Here is a 16,296-nt window from a genome sequence, read left to right on the forward strand (position 1 = left end):
CTATTTTTAACTTTTGGAGGAACTCCATACTGTTTTCCAGAGTGGCTGGACCAGTTTGCAATCCCACCAACAGTTTAGAGGGTTCTTCTTTTTCCACATCCTCACCAACACCTGCTGTTTCTTGAGTTAATTTTAGCCATTCTGAGGTGTTATCTCTCTGTGGTTTTGATTTGTATTTCCCTGATCTCTGAAGGCTTTTCTTATGAAATCAGTTCTCACGGCTGCAGGGTTACCATCTTACCAGTTTCCAGGCCAGTGGTAAAGAGAATTTCCCTAGTTGCTCTAGAGCATTTTTGCTAGTTGCTCTAGCAAAAGTACACAGGTCTATTGGACCATTCCTGAATTTTGGTCAACAGATGTGTTGCACTTGTCTATACCTGGAGCTGGGCGTTGGGTCAAGTCTACCAAAACTAAATGGAAACAAAATCAATGGTGGGGGAAATGGTTCCCCATCAAAATCGGAGTAGTGTTTACCAAAGAGGGAGGAATGGCTGCAGAGGCAAAAAACCAAGTATCTGTCATAACTTTAACCTAGTAACCACAAAATACATGGCACTGGATCCTATGGCATTCTGATTCTTCCCTGCTCTTATACTCCCTAGGCATGGGAAACATAGTCTTTCTGATAGCTTCTAGTCTACTTGTATTTTCAAGCACTAACATCATCTTAAGCTCCACTTTATGAGTGAAAAAAATTGGAGGTTTGTGTTAGAACTTAAGAGCCTTTTGATGATCGTTTCAGCTCTCCGCGTTGTTTCTACTGTGTATTTAGCTAAAAAGAGCAGATTGGTGGCATAAATACAATTGCAGTGTTGCTGGTCTCCTCCACCCCCTCCTTGGAAAAATAAAAGGAGGGCTATTTATAGCAACTGTAAACCACAGTCAAGTTCAGTAATAATACTGCCACACAACCTTTCTCTGGAATCAAGAAAGGGCAGCATCATAAAAGAAGGGACCTTCTGTTTTGATGAAGCCTTATAGAAAATTCTTTCTGTTTTAACCTCAGAAGAGAAATAGCAATTGGATATCTTACTTGAGTCCAGGGCATGTAAAAAAAAAAAAAAAAAAAAAAAAAAGGCATCTGAAATGTGGCTAATGTGGCTAATATAAGATTTGCAAAATATTTTTCCTTCTTTTTAAAAAATCTGACCCCTTTTATACACTAAGTTCCAAAGTCCTGCATATAGCAAACTAGACCCTTTAAAATTTGTTTATGTTGCTTCCTTATGTATAGCTAACTATATCCACCTCTCTCCACCCCCATCAAAAAAATTGCACATTCTCTTCTCTTGGCCTGAAATATCTTCCCCTGTTTCATTTGGTTATTTAGTTATCTAAATGATAACTAAATAACCAAATGAAGATGATATCACTTCCTTCATGAAGTCTTAACATCCCATCCTATCTTGTTGGTAGTCTTTTTTTTTTATTATTTTGTTTAGTTATTCATGATAGACACACACACAGAGAGAGGCAGAGACATAGGCAGAAGGGAGAAGCAGGCTCCATGCAGGGAGCCCGATGCAGGACTCGATCCCAGTACTCCAGCATCACGCCCTGAGCCAAAGGCAGACGCTCAACCACTGAGCCACCCAGGGATCCCTCGACATCCCATCCTATCTTAAATGCCCCTACCTGCCATTCCCTTGGCATGCTGTACTTAACACTACCATAGCATTTATTGGAATGCAACATAGTGATGTCTTTCCCTCATGTGCCTATGAGTTGTTTGAGAACAAGTTTTGGTTTGGTTTGGTTTTGCTTTTTCTTTTTTTTTTCTTTTTGTTTTCTTTCTTTGCCAATGCCTAGCATTGTGCTTGGTACAGAGTAAACAATCAGCACACGCTTTTTGAATAAAAGAATAGAGTCTGAGTGTAAACATGAACTTGAATGAAAGGGTCTGTGCAAGGCTTATATACTTATGGTATTAATCTTTGAAATTTTTGTGCATTTTTTATATTAGTGTACTTTGAACACATGATATCTCTAGTAAGCTTGGTGGAAATGTTCCTACTGAACATTATTCAAAATTTTATTAATTTGAGAGCTTTATGTGTATAGAAATATTAGCATATTCGTGGCATGTGCAAGCACTAGAAACTATTTAATAAGCAGTAGCTGTGTAATAATTTGTTTTTGAAACCCCCAGAGCTTATGGCACAAATTTATTTACTGAAAAAAAAATTATAGGAATAAACTGAGTTTTAAATAATATATAATACACAAAATGAGCTACTTTACATTCCTTTCATTGGAGGAGTAATTATTGCTAATTGAATTTATGACTTCTGACATTTGGTGTTACTTTTAATCATGGGTCAGTTTCAAACAGTACTTATACAGGCTGCCCTTCTGTGTAGCTTGAGAATCATGTGCGTAAGGATGAATTGTGTGAAGTTCAATAAAATTCTTTTGCATCCATCCACCTGCCCATGCCCTTGTTTTTTTTATTCAGTTGACTCACAGTTCCTAAAAGGCAGGGTCTGTTTCTGATTTATCATCATTCCCATTGCTTAGCACAGAGCCCTATATATAAAAGAAACGCCATAAATGCTTGTTGATTTAAAATGAACTATTTTGGCACTATTCTAGAAGGAGAATCAATGTTTACTAGGTGATTTATGCAGTGCTAGCCATGTCCTCTACATTATCTCTCTTAAGACCTGCAGGAGTCTCATGAAGCAGGTGTCTCATGAATCAGGTATCACCATAGTAGAATGGAGAAATGAAGTCCAGACAAGTGAATAATTTGTCAAAGATGCTTCAGGCCCATCAGATTCCAAAGTTGGTTGTCTGTCCAGTACACATTAAAAGAGATATTTCTCTTCCTGAGCGGTCATGAAGATTAAATGAGTCAATGTATGGAAAGCACCCAGAACAGTGCCTGGAACATAATCAAAGCAAGGCATACATCTTTGCTTTTCTTATTACTTTGCTGTTTCTCAGAGTAGATGGTAAAGGAATGCTTATTGATTTTTTCTTTATGCCATACTTAGCACAAAGGACACTGCTATTAAAAGAAAAAAATCACCCTTTTAGGTGTGTTTTTTGTTGATATGTTTAACATAATAACAATAAATACTACTTTTTAAGATTTGGCTTGGTTTAACCCAGAAGACTATTTTAGCGTCTTCACCAAGTCCTTGGTGGGTAGCTTGTGTGCAGTTACAGTCTATATATGACACTCTCTTCCAGCTAGACTTGGAACAGCTGTACCTTGTTGCCTCTGTTGGACTTAATGAGAATTTGCCCAGTTTGGTGGACCTTCTTCAATGTTGACTAGAGAGAGAGTTTTACATGAGCCTCTTCTATTTCTATTACTTGGCCAGCTCAGTGTCCTACATCCCTTCAAAGTCCATAATCCTAACCCCTTTGGAAAACCAAAGAGGTGGAGGAGTGGGGGAGGCAGTAAATGTGACATGCAGGGTTTTAAAATGTAGGTAAATGTCCCACGGCTGTTCTCAAAATATTGAGGAACTTCAGTGGTTTTTGGTAGAGTCAATGAGAAGTTAGACCTGTGTTTGATTACCTAAGGTTTGACATTTTTAAAAAAAGATTTTATTTATTTATTCATGAGAGACATAGAGAGAGGCAGAGACAGAGGGAAGAAGCAGTTCCCTGCGGGGAGTGTGATGTAGGACCCATTCCCAGAACCTTGTGATCACAACGTGAGCTGAAGGCAGATGCTCAACCATTGAGCCACCCAGGTGTCCCCCTAAGGTTTGACATTTGTCACAGATACTTGTAGTACATAACAGTTTCATACACTCCCTCCATGTCAACCAGCTCCTCTCTGATTTGTCCATGTCTCCTGTGTCCTCTTTATGGAGTTCAGACTCCTGGGCTCTGTCTTTAGAGATGAGGATAGTGAAGTGTTTCATTAATCTTAATAGAGTTATCTGGTGAGCCTGACCTTCCTACAAAAGGGATCATAAGTGTTTGGTGGCAACTCTTCCCACTTTGTAGAACTTTGGAAAAGTTGGAGAGACTTGAGCCTTTCCCTGGTCCTCGCCTTTAAGTGTGCTGGTCACATCCAGAAGTGGATAGCAACAGTAGTACCAGGGGTGACACCTCCCTCCCACCTTGCTGGGTGTCTCCTCTGATCAACTGTTCTTCCAAGATTGCATCCTGCCAATGACCTCACCAATTTTTCTTGTCTCTATGTAAATTGCTATCTTTTCAGGAGGAGCATGACAGCCTCCCTTTGCTTGGGCTTCCATTTGTACAGAAGCTGTTATTACGGAATAAGTTTAATGGGTCGTGAATTTTGTGCAGAAAGGGAGGGTCTCTCGATGACTTTGTACGTACCAGCTATGGATGTATTGGCTCCACAAGGAGTGCATTAGGCTAAATATTTTTAGCCCATTGACTTTGGGGGTAATAACCCTAAATGCTTCATTAAATTTTCATGGGTGAGTGACGGAATCTATGAGGGGAAAAAAAAACAAAACCCAAATCCACAACATTAGCTTTATTATTACACAGCTGGAGGACAAGAGTGTGGCCCCCAAAAAGGATAAAAATCAACTTTTTGAGGAACTGTTGCCTGCCTCTTCCTTGCCTATTCCAGCCCTGTTCAATGGGCAGCCTTTGATCTGTTTTTTTTTTGTTTTTGGTTTTTGTTTTTTCCTCTCCCACACCTGGCATTTTGGCGTCTGCTGTGGTTATACCACAACAGACACTTACTGGAGTTGAACGCAATCTCAGGGTAGAAGAATTTTCAGGCAGCACATTATTTTCTGCGACTTGGCAGATCTTTGTAAACTAGGAGCAGAAGGAGGGCGCGACTGCCTGTGTCCCTCGCTCCCGGCCGGGCCTTCTCCCGTGCAGGGCGCGTGATCCTCCCTCCCGAGCATTCGAAGAACCCGGGTGCGGAGGGCGGACCGGCCCGCTCGCGCTCGGGGGCGCCAGTCCTCCCCAGAACCAAGGGCCACGGGGGGAGCGATGCAAGCCGTCTCCCTCCCCCCCCGCCCAGGTTTTCTTGGGGAGCCTCAGTGGAGACGCGGGGCTGCCGGCGCCCCCTCCCGCCCCTTCCCAGCCCTGGCCCGCTGCCGCCGTGTATTTGGGGGTGCACGAGTTCGGGGGCGTGTATAAAGGACGAGACCCTATCGGGGAAAACCAGGGGGGTCGGGAGGGCGCCGCTGCTGGTGGTGATGGTGACGAAACACACTGGCTACTTTGTGAAAGCCGAGGCGGGGAGCTGGGACCCTCCCCCCGCGCCCCCCGCGCCCCCCGCGCCCCCCGCGCGCTCTCCGCCCACGCGGCCCGGGCGGGGACCCCACGCCCTCCGCTCGCCTCGGTGAGCGCGGGGGTCGGGAGGCGCGCCCTCGAACCGCGATCCGCGGCGCCCCCGCTCGCCCGGTCGCCTCCACCTCGTCCTGGTCGCCGCCGCGGCTCCGCGGAGCTGTCGGAGCGCTCGGGCTGCGCGGCGAGCTCCGGGCCGGGGCCGGGGCCGGGGGCGGGGGCGGGGGCGGGGGCGCGCGGCGGCCCGGGAGCCTGCAGGTGAGCCTCGCCGCGGGGCGCGGGGCGCGGGGGCGCAGGGCGGGGCGGGGGCCGCGGCGGGGGCGGGGCTGGCGCGGGCCGGTCTCCTCCCCCTGCGCTGACGCGGGCCCGTGGCTCCCGGGGAGGATGGACCCAGCGCGGGGCTGGCCGGGGCTTCCCCGGGCTGGAGAGCGCGCCTGAGTGCCGCGGCCCGCCGGGCATGGGGAGCCGCTTGCTGCGCGGCTGCGGCAGCGGAGGAGGATGCTCTCGGCGAGCGGAGGTGAGCGCGGCGGGGGCGGGCGCAGCCCGGAGTTCGGCGCCGGCAGGTGCCTGGGGGCCTGGGCGCCGGGACCGCTCCGCCGGGGCCCCGGGGGCGGGGGGGGAGGAGGGCTCGGGGGGTGCCGGTCGTGGGAGTTTGGCTTGGGGTGTCGCGGGGATGGCGACCGCAGTTTACCGCCCGCTCCCTCCTCTCGCTTTGGAGAGAGGGGCGACCTCTCCTGCGTCCTCGGGCTCTCCCTCACCGCCGCCAGCCTCCTCACTTCTGGCCACGCGCCTTCCCTCCCCGGACGTCCTCGCCGCAAGCACTCGTCTCCCTCCGAGCCCCCCTGCGCCCTCCTGCCTGCCGCGATCCCGGCTCGGTCCATCCGCCGCTGAGCCCGTCTCGCACTCCAAAACCTCCCCGGGGCTCCGGAGCCCGTCTCCCCGCCTCCCCGGCGGCGTCCCCGGGCCGAGCTCCGGCCCTTCCCCCCGAACTGTCCAACGAGCGAGTCTGCCTTTCCGCAGAGACCCCGAGAGCTGGACCCTCGCGTGCCCCGGACCCCAGCCCCGGCCGAGTCCTCCGTCGGCGCGGTGCTCGGCCGCTCCCCCGGCTCCCCGCCACCCCGGAGCTCTGCGCCCCGGCCCGCCCCTCTGGGTTCCTGCTGCAGACTCCACGCTCTGCCTGGGAAGCGGAGCTCAGGGTTTTTTGTTTTTCCTACCGGGGAAACTTTAAAATCCCCGTGGTCCGGCGCAAAAAGAAGCCCTTAACAGGAGGACTCCAACGTCTGGAGAACCTGGACTCTGGGGAGCCGGAGATGGGGAGATGGAGAGGGGGGGGGGGATCGTGTCGCGCGTCGGAGAGGAGCCGTGGGAGGAGGGTGCAAAGTAAATTTCAAGACGGAGGAGGTTGCTGCAGCCGGGACTCTCCTTCCCGGGCTGGTTCCGTCCCTCGGAGCATTGCTGTGACCCCTGGTGCGAGGGCGCGTGTCTCCTTGGCACTTTTTAAAGCGCCTTTTTTTTTCTCCCCCCAATTGGTGGTGCTGGTGGCCTGACGCGGGTGGGGTGGGGGGAGCGAGTCTGCACGAGGGAAAGCTGCTCCGAGAGGCTGGTGCCCCTTGGCTCCTGCGTGGCTTGCTCCCGGCCCCGCCAGATTGTGTATGTTTCGCTCCGGACTCCTCGCCACCCCCAACTGCATCACACAAGTCCTCATTGTTGGGGGTCTGGCTGGGCACTTCCGCCTGGGCTGGGAGAGTCCGGAGGGATGGGGAGGGGGTGGGGAGCCCGGGGGCGCTCGGCGCAGCGGCGCAGTCTGTAGCCGGAGGCGCGCGGCGCGGAGAGCGCCCCGGCGCGGGCATCTCTGCGCTCGGGCAAGGGTCGGCGAGCGTAGTAGTTGCGAGCCCGCGTGGGTCGGTGCCTGCGGGCGCTCTTGGAGGGTTTAGAGCCTTTAGAAGGAGCCGCGGGTGGAAAGCTTTCGGAAGCCAGTGCGCCTTTCGCTGCCCGGGAGCTGGACCCGCGAGCGAGCGAGTCCAAAGAGATGGATGCTACTCCGCAGCTCCGGCGACTTCCCGGGACGGGAGCGGGGACCTGCCCGCGCGCCCCCCGCCTTCCTGCTCCCCTCCCGCTGGCCGGTTCCACGCACTTTCACGATGTTGATGGCTTTGAATCAAGGCCTGTGGGGGGTTCCGCTGACACTCCGCAACACTTAACACGTTTTCAAGTAATCATATAAATTAAAGGTGGCTTACGTTCAGAACCCCCTAATTATCCGGTTCACGTTTGTACATTTATGTGCCAATTATAGGTCTTGAGGAAATCCATAAAATTATAAACCATCCCCACCCCCTGAATTAGCACGCATTGTTTTTAGTTATCTCAACGATGAGTGATTCTGGTTGGAACCCTGAATTGCGCAGGCAAGAAGATAGACGTGGGGGGCTGGGGTGGGTGGTGGGGAGAGGGGGAGAGGAGATGAGCTGGCTGGACTAGGAACACTCCGCAGCACCTCCCTCTCCCCGCCATCTCTCTCACTTCCTATCCTGGCAGGGCTTGGTGACAATTCTGGAATCTGAAAGGGATCAAAGATTTTCTTGATTTCCTATTGAGAAGGGCAGCCTAATCAAAGCTGTGTAAAAGTCAACTTCTAAGCAATCAGAAATCGTCTGCTGTTGTCCTTGATTGAAACCCCAGCATTCAAATGGAGTATTGAAGAACTCACAGACTTAGCTTTTGAAGCGCTATTGTTCTTTTCCATACACACAGGCCTTCGTAAAGGTTTAGGAAGTTCAAAATGCAGTGATTTGAAAGACTGACGTTGTAACTATTTGGCGACGCTGAGGGGATCGGCAGGGATGAGAGCAGAGGCCGAGGTGGGAAGTGCAAACGTGTTGCTACCGTCTTCTTGGGAGCAGTGCAGCTATCAAGTGGGAATTCAGTTCTAAGCATCAAGTTGGCAATTAAATCTCTTCCTAAAGCAGATTTAGAGGATGATTTTTACTAGGGATTTTTTTTTTCATGGTGGTTTGCTTAAGGTCTGAATAGGCATATCTGCAACATTTAATCATGTTCATTGTATTCAACAATAAAATCTGAATAAAAATTACTTATTGTTGATGAAGCTCCTCTCACAAGCTGTTTCACAGTATGTTTCATTTGCGAGACACACCATTGTGGGAGGCTGCGGGGAAGAGATGCTATCACTTATTGTTCTGGTTTTTTTTTTTTTTTTTCCTCCCCAGGCCGGAGAGGAATCTGCTTCTTGACTGCTCTACCCTTCTAAGTCATTTCCCTTAAAGGGGTGGGTGTTTGGCTTGGTACCTGGTTAGACCCTTCTTAAAAATTGCATTTGGTGGATTTCAGATGCCTGGAGCCATCCTGCAGGCAGATGAAGAATCTAATTGAAGGAGCATTTCAGTTTGATAATTCACTTAAGTCAAACATTTTGTTTTGTTTTGTTTTGTTTTTGCAGGAATTTAATCCCTCTCTCAAAATAATAAAGCTAACAAAGCAAGAAAATAACAGTTTATGTCTTTTAGATGGCACTTTAAAAGATTGCATATATCGAAGGCTGTTGTCAGGAAGTTTCAGTGTTATTTAGGGCTTGCTGTGACAAAGAATGTGCACTGGTTGAGTTAAATAATTGAGAATAAATCACCTGAACTTTCAGAACCTCTGTTTCATTATTTGCAAAACAAGGATAATATTATCTACATTGTATGTTCTTTGAGCAATTTTATAGGGAAAACTGGACAATTTGGTGCATAACAGGATTTCAGGAGAATGGTAACTTTGGTCGTAGCATGGAGTCCTGCTAAGGAGATAGGATATTTGGAACTAGAAAACCAGGATGGAATCCAGGTGCTTTCTGACTTTGTGATGTTCTGCAGATCACCTCTCTTATTAAAAAAAAAAAAAAAGAGAGAGGCTTGATTTACCTTTTTGGAGCATTTACTAAGAGTCGGGTACCTTTTTAAAGCACTTTGCATGCATTAGTTTATTTAATCTTTAAATAAGCATAGGAAGTGGATAGTTGTAGTCTCAGTGCTATTTGATAGATAAGGAAACCGGGGCACACAGAGAGCTGTGTGCCTGTTACCAGGTTACAAGCTGGGACCTGTTACCAGGTCCAAGGTTACAAAGCAAATAAGGTATGGAACTAGGGTTTATTTATTTTTATTTTTTTAAGAGAGAGTGGAAGTGAGCAGGGAGGGGCAGAGGGAGAGGGAGAAGGAGAGAATCTTAGGCAGGCTCCACTCTCAGCATGCAGCCCAACATGGGGCTCCATCTCACAATCCTGAGATCATGACCTGAGCTGAAATCAAGAGTTGAGGCTTAACCAGCTGAGCCACCTAGGCAGCCCTATAGCTAGGATTTAATTCCAAACTTTTTGTCTCCAGAGTCTGTCCTAACCATGGTGTTAATACTACCTCTGAGTGGAGAAAGGTGATCACAGCTATCTATCTTTCATGGTGGTGGTTAAAACTTAACAGGGAATAATGGAATAGACTTCCTGCCCGAGCAAAATTGTAGATTTTCCCCAAGGTCAGATGCTAAAACACAAAAAGAGTGGTGTTCTGTTATCAACAGGGCATTGGGCTTATAGTAGAAATTTTGAACACTTGCGACTACTTGACGGGTGTTGGTCAGTAATTTCGCATCTGTCTATGCAGTTAAAATATTCATTAAGTAGGTGTGCAAAAATTGCATTACTCTATTGTCTCTTACCAACTGTGATAAGCAGAGCTTCTTAAAATTAAAAGGTGGCATAATAGGTGACTACAAGTCTGGACTTGAGTGCTAGACTGCCTGGGTTCAGACCCCAGTTCCTCCAGCCTTGCCAGCTGTGTGGTCTTGACCAACCTCTCTAACTTCTCCTTGCTTTTAGTGTCCTTGACAATAAAACAACAGTCTCCACCACCTAAGATTGTTGTGACAATTATGGGAATGAACACCAAGTGCTTAGAACAGTAGCTAGTATGGAATGTTACTTAGCTATGAATCTTAATCCTTCAAATGAGATCCACATTCTCTTCCCTTTGATAATGAAAAGGTCCGTTATTGATGTCCTGAGACCTAAAGTATCCCAACAGTATCTGGTTTTGTTTTTATTTATTTTTTCCTAACCAGGAGATAGGGAAAAAGAGAGAGAGGTCACTATTTCAGACAAAGTTTTTTGTTTGTTTGTTTTTAGCTCATTAGAAATATTTCCTTGAACATTTACGTTCTTTGTGAATGGAATTGTGAAGTCCACGTAATGCTAAAATCTCCATGATATTGCACTTTTCAGTAACTTTTTGAGGAAAATAAAGTGACTATTTGATTGAATTCTAGCAGCAGAATAGTCGACTCTAGCCATTTAAAGATTGGAAAACAAAGCATGTTGGAGGAAGCACACAACTTTACAGCAGAGAGGCACCATTGAAGTCCAAAATTCTTGGACTTCTTGTCTATTGCTCTTTCCTCTGGACCAGATTGTGTCCTAGACCAGGATAGAGAAGTAGCCTAAACTATTAATAAAACTTGAGATAAGGGGAATCTTATTGCCAGTCTAAGAGCAGGGGCCTGTCAGATGTTCTGTACTGAAAAAGGGGTCCAATAGGAAAACTGCTTTTCTGGTAAATTTACTTACTGTCCATGAAAACTAGCACTGAACTCAATCTGTGAAATGCATATCAGGATAAGGACCCATGTCAAACACACACATATGCAATAAATCAGTTAATGACTTGAGTGTTTCCCTTAGGTTGCAGAGCAAATGATTGGGTTTCTTTTTCTGTGAGTTGCTCTTTGTATTTTTTTTCCCACTTGTCCAGATCTCAGACACAGGAAGATTTTGGTTCAGGAATCATAAAACTCCTCTGGCTTCTATTTCATGAAATATGCAGCATATTCGATTGGAGAGAAATCGCCAGCTTGTTGTTGTTGTTGTTGTTATTATTATTATTATTATCACTTGAACCCAACATATAACCAATCTACAATGCCATTGGGGGATTCTCATAAAGAGAAAGGAGAATAGAAATAAAATTCTGCTGAATAGAACAACTTACAGCTAAAATGATAAAAGTGTCATGATGGGTAAGTTGGGTTGTTTGGCTTAGGGGATAGAAATGAGAGGAGGGCCGTCCCAGACAGATGTGATGATTCAGGGTAAACCCTAGCTTGTGTTGACCACCCACAGCGAGTCTTACAAAATTGCCAACCCTGGTATACTGGCTACGAGATTCACGGCAATTGCTGACTCTCTGTTGGGTGGTGTCTCCTTTTCTTGACTGGATGCTTGATCTGATCCATCAGTTATTCTTCCTTTTTCTCTTTTGTTGCTTCTTGTTTTTGTCTCAGAGTTTGTCTTTCTTTCAGTCTTTGGAGTGGTTTGTGTCTATTTGTGTTTAGTGTCACATTTGCTAGGAAAGCCTGTAAAGTTATGAATAGGTCTTGAGAAACTCTGGGCAACTGAGGAAGCTAACTCAGGTCTCACGCATAGACATCATTCCTATGTCCATTTAACACAGAATTGCCTGAGCACCTACTTTGTGTCTGGCTCTGGCCCCATGCCCAGCACTGTGAAGGGTACTGTGATGCGAGGGTGCAGTCTCTAGGCACTCTGCCTCACGCATACATTACTGCCACAGTGTGAGATATAGTGTAGAAAATATCTGCACAGCACCAGAAACTTCCAGAAGAGGAATTTATTACATCTGAAGAGAGGAAAAGGAGGGGAAGGCTTCAAAGAAGATACTGCATTTCTGCTGCAAGCTGAAGATTGACCAAGAGTTTCTCTTGACGTGGTATTTACTGACGTATTAAACGTATTAAAGCTTCAGAGGTTTAATACCTGTAGAAAACAGGTTTGAAAGAAAGAAAGAAAGAAAGATCATTAAAATCATTAAGATCTTCTAAACTCACTTGCCATAGGCTTTCTGATTTCAAGGAGCCCTTTTTAGTGTCTTATAGGATAGAGAGGGGAACATATTTGTAGTAATAACTTAATGATTTTTATGAAGAAGAGTTAATTTTATCATAAAAGTAATCTGTGTGATTTGAAATGTAGTATAGTATATGTAAGGCATACAAAAAAAGTATAAAAATACAGTAAGAGCAGTACAATAAAAAAGTCTTTACTCACTGCCCAGCTTAAGAAAGCCACATAAATACAGTGGAAGCCTCATTTCCCTGATCTTCCCTCCTTCCCTACTTCCAGAGGTAACACTTACCACTGTCTTAAATTTGGTGTTTATCATAATTATTTTGAATATTCATTTTGGAAGAAAAGAACTCCATTGAATTCTCCTTCAGTTTCTAGCTAGTCACTACAGAGATAAACAGAAATAGTTGTTATGTCTAGGAATTTTCTGGAATAAAGGACATTTCTGAGCTCTTCAGAAAAAGGAAATGTGGCTTCTCCTTTTAGCAGTATCTGGAATGCAGTAGATGCTCAATAAAGTTCTGCTGAATTGAATTGAATTCCATGTGTACACTATCGTATGATACATTAAGTTTAGGTGGTTACAAAGATTGGGGCAGAGTAATTGTTTTTCATCGACAATTTTGAAATTCTTTGTAATCAGAGATCTTGAAAACATTTTTTGTTACATCTTTTCGTTTTGTAATCTGGATCTGTAAGTAACAATTATTGACTGCAGGTCCATTTCATGTTTTCTTTTTTTAAAAAAAGATTTTATTTATTTATTCATGAGAAACACAGAGAGGAAGTCAGAGACATAATCAGAGGGAGAAGATGTGGGACTTAATCCCAGGACTCCAGGATCACGACCTGAACCGAAGGCAGACACTCTACCACTGGTGCTCCCTTTTCATGTTTTCTTGATATTGTTTGGAATCATTAACAATAACTACTTACCCAAGTTTGCCCTATTAAAATAGGTGATTCAATAAAGCTATCTGTTTCCCTTACAGGAAAAATAAATACAAGTGCTCTCAATCAAAAAGAATATTTGTAAATGACAATGTAATTAATTACTCAGTGCCCAGACCCTAAATAATTTGAAGGTTAATCCTTAAGGCCCCAAGAAATAACTTGCTATCAGTAACAGAGTATCACATTAGGTAGAGTCATGTCAATGCAAGCATCTCTCTTGATATATGTGAGGGACATCTTCTTGAAAAAGCTTCATCTGAAACATATGCCATGTTTGGGAGACATTTTTCTTTTATGTCTATCCTAGCCTGTATTCATGAATTACTACTGTATATATGTCAACATGTAGGGAACATTAGAATATTGCTGAGAAATGCATGGTAGAAAAAATGAAAGGACAAAGAAAGTGGAAGACCTGTAGACTCACTGAGGGAGACTTTTTTTTTTTTTCTTGGTACTAAATGTTGGTTATATGGAAGATAGTAGATTAACTTTTCCCGTGGGGCTCGACATTGCTCATGGCTGACAATCCACCTCTGTGATTTTTCTTTCTTTGATTTCGCCAGTCCTGATTTCTGTGAGCAGTTTTGGGAATAGTGGTAAAATTCCCAGAGATAGCAGAACGAGAGTCAGCTTTGGGTTTGAATGACCATCAACAATGCAAACAGCACACTGCCATCCTCTCACGATTGCTCAGGGATACCCATGTGCTATGATGATGGCACATGGTGGTGCTCATCTTGAATTGGAGGACACATTCTGAGCAGTATTATATGCATGCTCACAAAAGTTCTAAATATAAAACACAACCATTCAAACATTAAAATTAAACCAGAAGTGGTAGTAATCCAATTGTGGATGAAGTCAAAGATGGACCAACCATATGCTGAATCTGAGCTATGGTGTGTATTGTTAGAACATAGTGAATGCAAAAAGGTTACTGTAATTTATTCCTTTGGGAAGCTGAATAGATTTATAGGCCACATAGAAGTTGGATTCTTGCCAACCTTCTGCTATGTAACTTAGTAATTTTAATGTAGTTGAATTTATCAATCTTTTATGGTTAGTACTTTTTATGTCTTGTTTAAGAAAGTCTTTTTTTTTACCCTGATATCCTAAAGATATTCTCCTTTATTATCTTCTAAAAGTTTTATTTTTTTGCCTTTCACATTTAAGTCCTGTAATCCACGTGGAGAGTGTGTGTGTATGTGTGTGTAGTGAGGTAGCAACTTATTTTATTCCTGATTATCTCTGTATGGAAAAAAAGTCATTCTGGCTCTTAGGGTCAGTTTCTAGGCATATATTTTGTCTGCTCTTTGTTCAGACTACATTTCTTTATTATTATAGCTTTATATCAAGCCTTGATATTTGACAGGACAGATCCCTACAGCGTCCTTCTTCAGAAATGTCTTGGCTTTTTTTTTTTTTTTTGGCTTTTTGGCATTTAATACTTATCTTTTAAAGTTACACAAAAATACTCTTGAGATTTGGTTGGAGTTACAGTGAATTTATAGATTAATTCAAGAAGATGATATCATTGTGATACTGAGTCCTTGTGGCCATAAACATGGTGCGTCTCTCTGTTTATTTTGTTCTTATTTAGTATCTTTCAATACAGATTGTAATTTTCTCTGTAAAGGTGTATACCCTTGCTAGATTTATTTCTTGGTGCTTTATATTTTTGTAGTTGCTATTGTAAATCCTATCTGTAAGAATTGTATTTTGTAATTATAGGTTTTCTTTGCATTCCACCGATCTTTCTTGCTCTGGATGGTGGGGCATTGGGAGGGAAGGAGAAAAAACTGGTGTTCATTGAGTGCTTACAAAGTCCTAGACGCCTGGGGAACCTGGGTGGCTCAGTCATTTAAATGTCCAACCCTTGATTTCAGCTCAAGCCCTGATATCAGGGTTGGGTGATAAAGTCCTGCATCAGTCTTGGTGCTGAGTGTGGAGCCTGCATAAAACTCTCTCCTTCTGCCCCCCAATTCCCCACCATCTCTCTCAAAAAAAAAAAAAAGGAGAAGGAAAAAAGATAAAAAGTACTAGGTACTTTACATGCTATCATTTGATGCCCAGAATAGCCTCAAGGAAAGGGCTCTGGGAAGCTTAGCACTCAGCACCCTCCTTCACAGGCTATCAGGGCAGGGGATGTCCCTTGTTCCAATGTCCTAGTGGGAATGCAGCAGTGAGGAATGCGGCCCGAGGACTTAATCCATCAAGTAACAGCCAGTCACCTTGTTCAAGTGGCAGAGGGCTTTGAAAGATGTCTCTGGTTTTCCCCTGGAGTGTGCAGGGACAGCAGAGACCTTCATTGGTTAGACGCCCAGTCTGGCATGAGTAATGTGATCTGGGGGCTGGGGGCCAGAGTCTGGCTCTTGATACACTGGTCTGGAGTTTCAGGCCCGGCCATACTCATCTGGCTGCCTCAGGGCCACATTTTGGCCAGTAGCTATGGTGTGGTTCAACTTTCCAGGCACATTTCCAGTGAATGTTCCTGCTACCTTCAGCAGCCACAGGTCTAGGGAAATGAAAAGATGCCTCAAGTCATCAAGTTGAGCTGAAATAGAGATCCAGGTCTTCTTGTGCCCATATAAATATTCTTCCCACCTCACCACCTTGACCTGACATCCTCACGTATATTATGATGATCATGTGGTGAAATACTGAAGCATATTTCATTTTAGGAATCACCATTATGCATAGATATTATAACATATCTGCAAAAATGAGGACAGCCGGACAGATATCTGTCTGTGGCCCATGGGATGACAATCACTTTCCTTCTCTCTCTGCCTCCTTTTGTTGCTGATTGTGTATTTCTTTCTCAGTCTTTCTCTGGAATTCCTTATGTTATTAATTCTTTCATAAGCCCACTCCTCATTTTTTCCCATTCAAATATTATTTCTATTTTAGGACCTAGAGGAGATACTCATTTCTTTCCAGAAGTTACCCCTAGGACATTGATGTGCATAAAATTTCAAATTTTTCTTCTCCCCTTGCTGAGTGTTGCATCTTTTTCTGTTTTCTCTCATGTCCTGTCATCATGTTTCATTGTATTTTCTGGAATGAAGATAATATGTGCCGTACTAATTTAGGTTGATGTAAAAGAGGGTGTCATATAAAAGCAAAATTAAGGGAGGGAGAAACTGATTCCTTGGTTACCCTGATAATGTGCTGTTTTC

General features: G+C 44.7%; 1 protein-coding gene across 12 annotated transcripts in view; it reads left to right on the plus strand.

The window, feature by feature from the left end:
* Positions 1-16,296, plus strand: part of DAB1 (DAB adaptor protein 1) — a 1,027,070-nt gene that overhangs the window by 621,940 nt on the left and 388,834 nt on the right. The window contains exon 1 of one of the 12 annotated variants that reach the window (XM_038537409.1): positions 5,622-5,761. The exons of the other annotated variants lie outside the window; for them this stretch is intronic. The gene's annotated coding sequence lies outside the window, so the exon portion shown is untranslated. Of the gene's footprint in view, positions 1-5,621; positions 5,762-16,296 lie in introns of those variants that run through there. 12 annotated transcript variants of the gene reach the window in all.

Source organism: Canis lupus, chromosome 5, assembly GCF_011100685.1.
Source record: "Canis lupus familiaris isolate Mischka breed German Shepherd chromosome 5, alternate assembly UU_Cfam_GSD_1.0, whole genome shotgun sequence".
Lineage (NCBI taxonomy): Eukaryota > Metazoa > Chordata > Mammalia > Carnivora > Canidae > Canis > Canis lupus.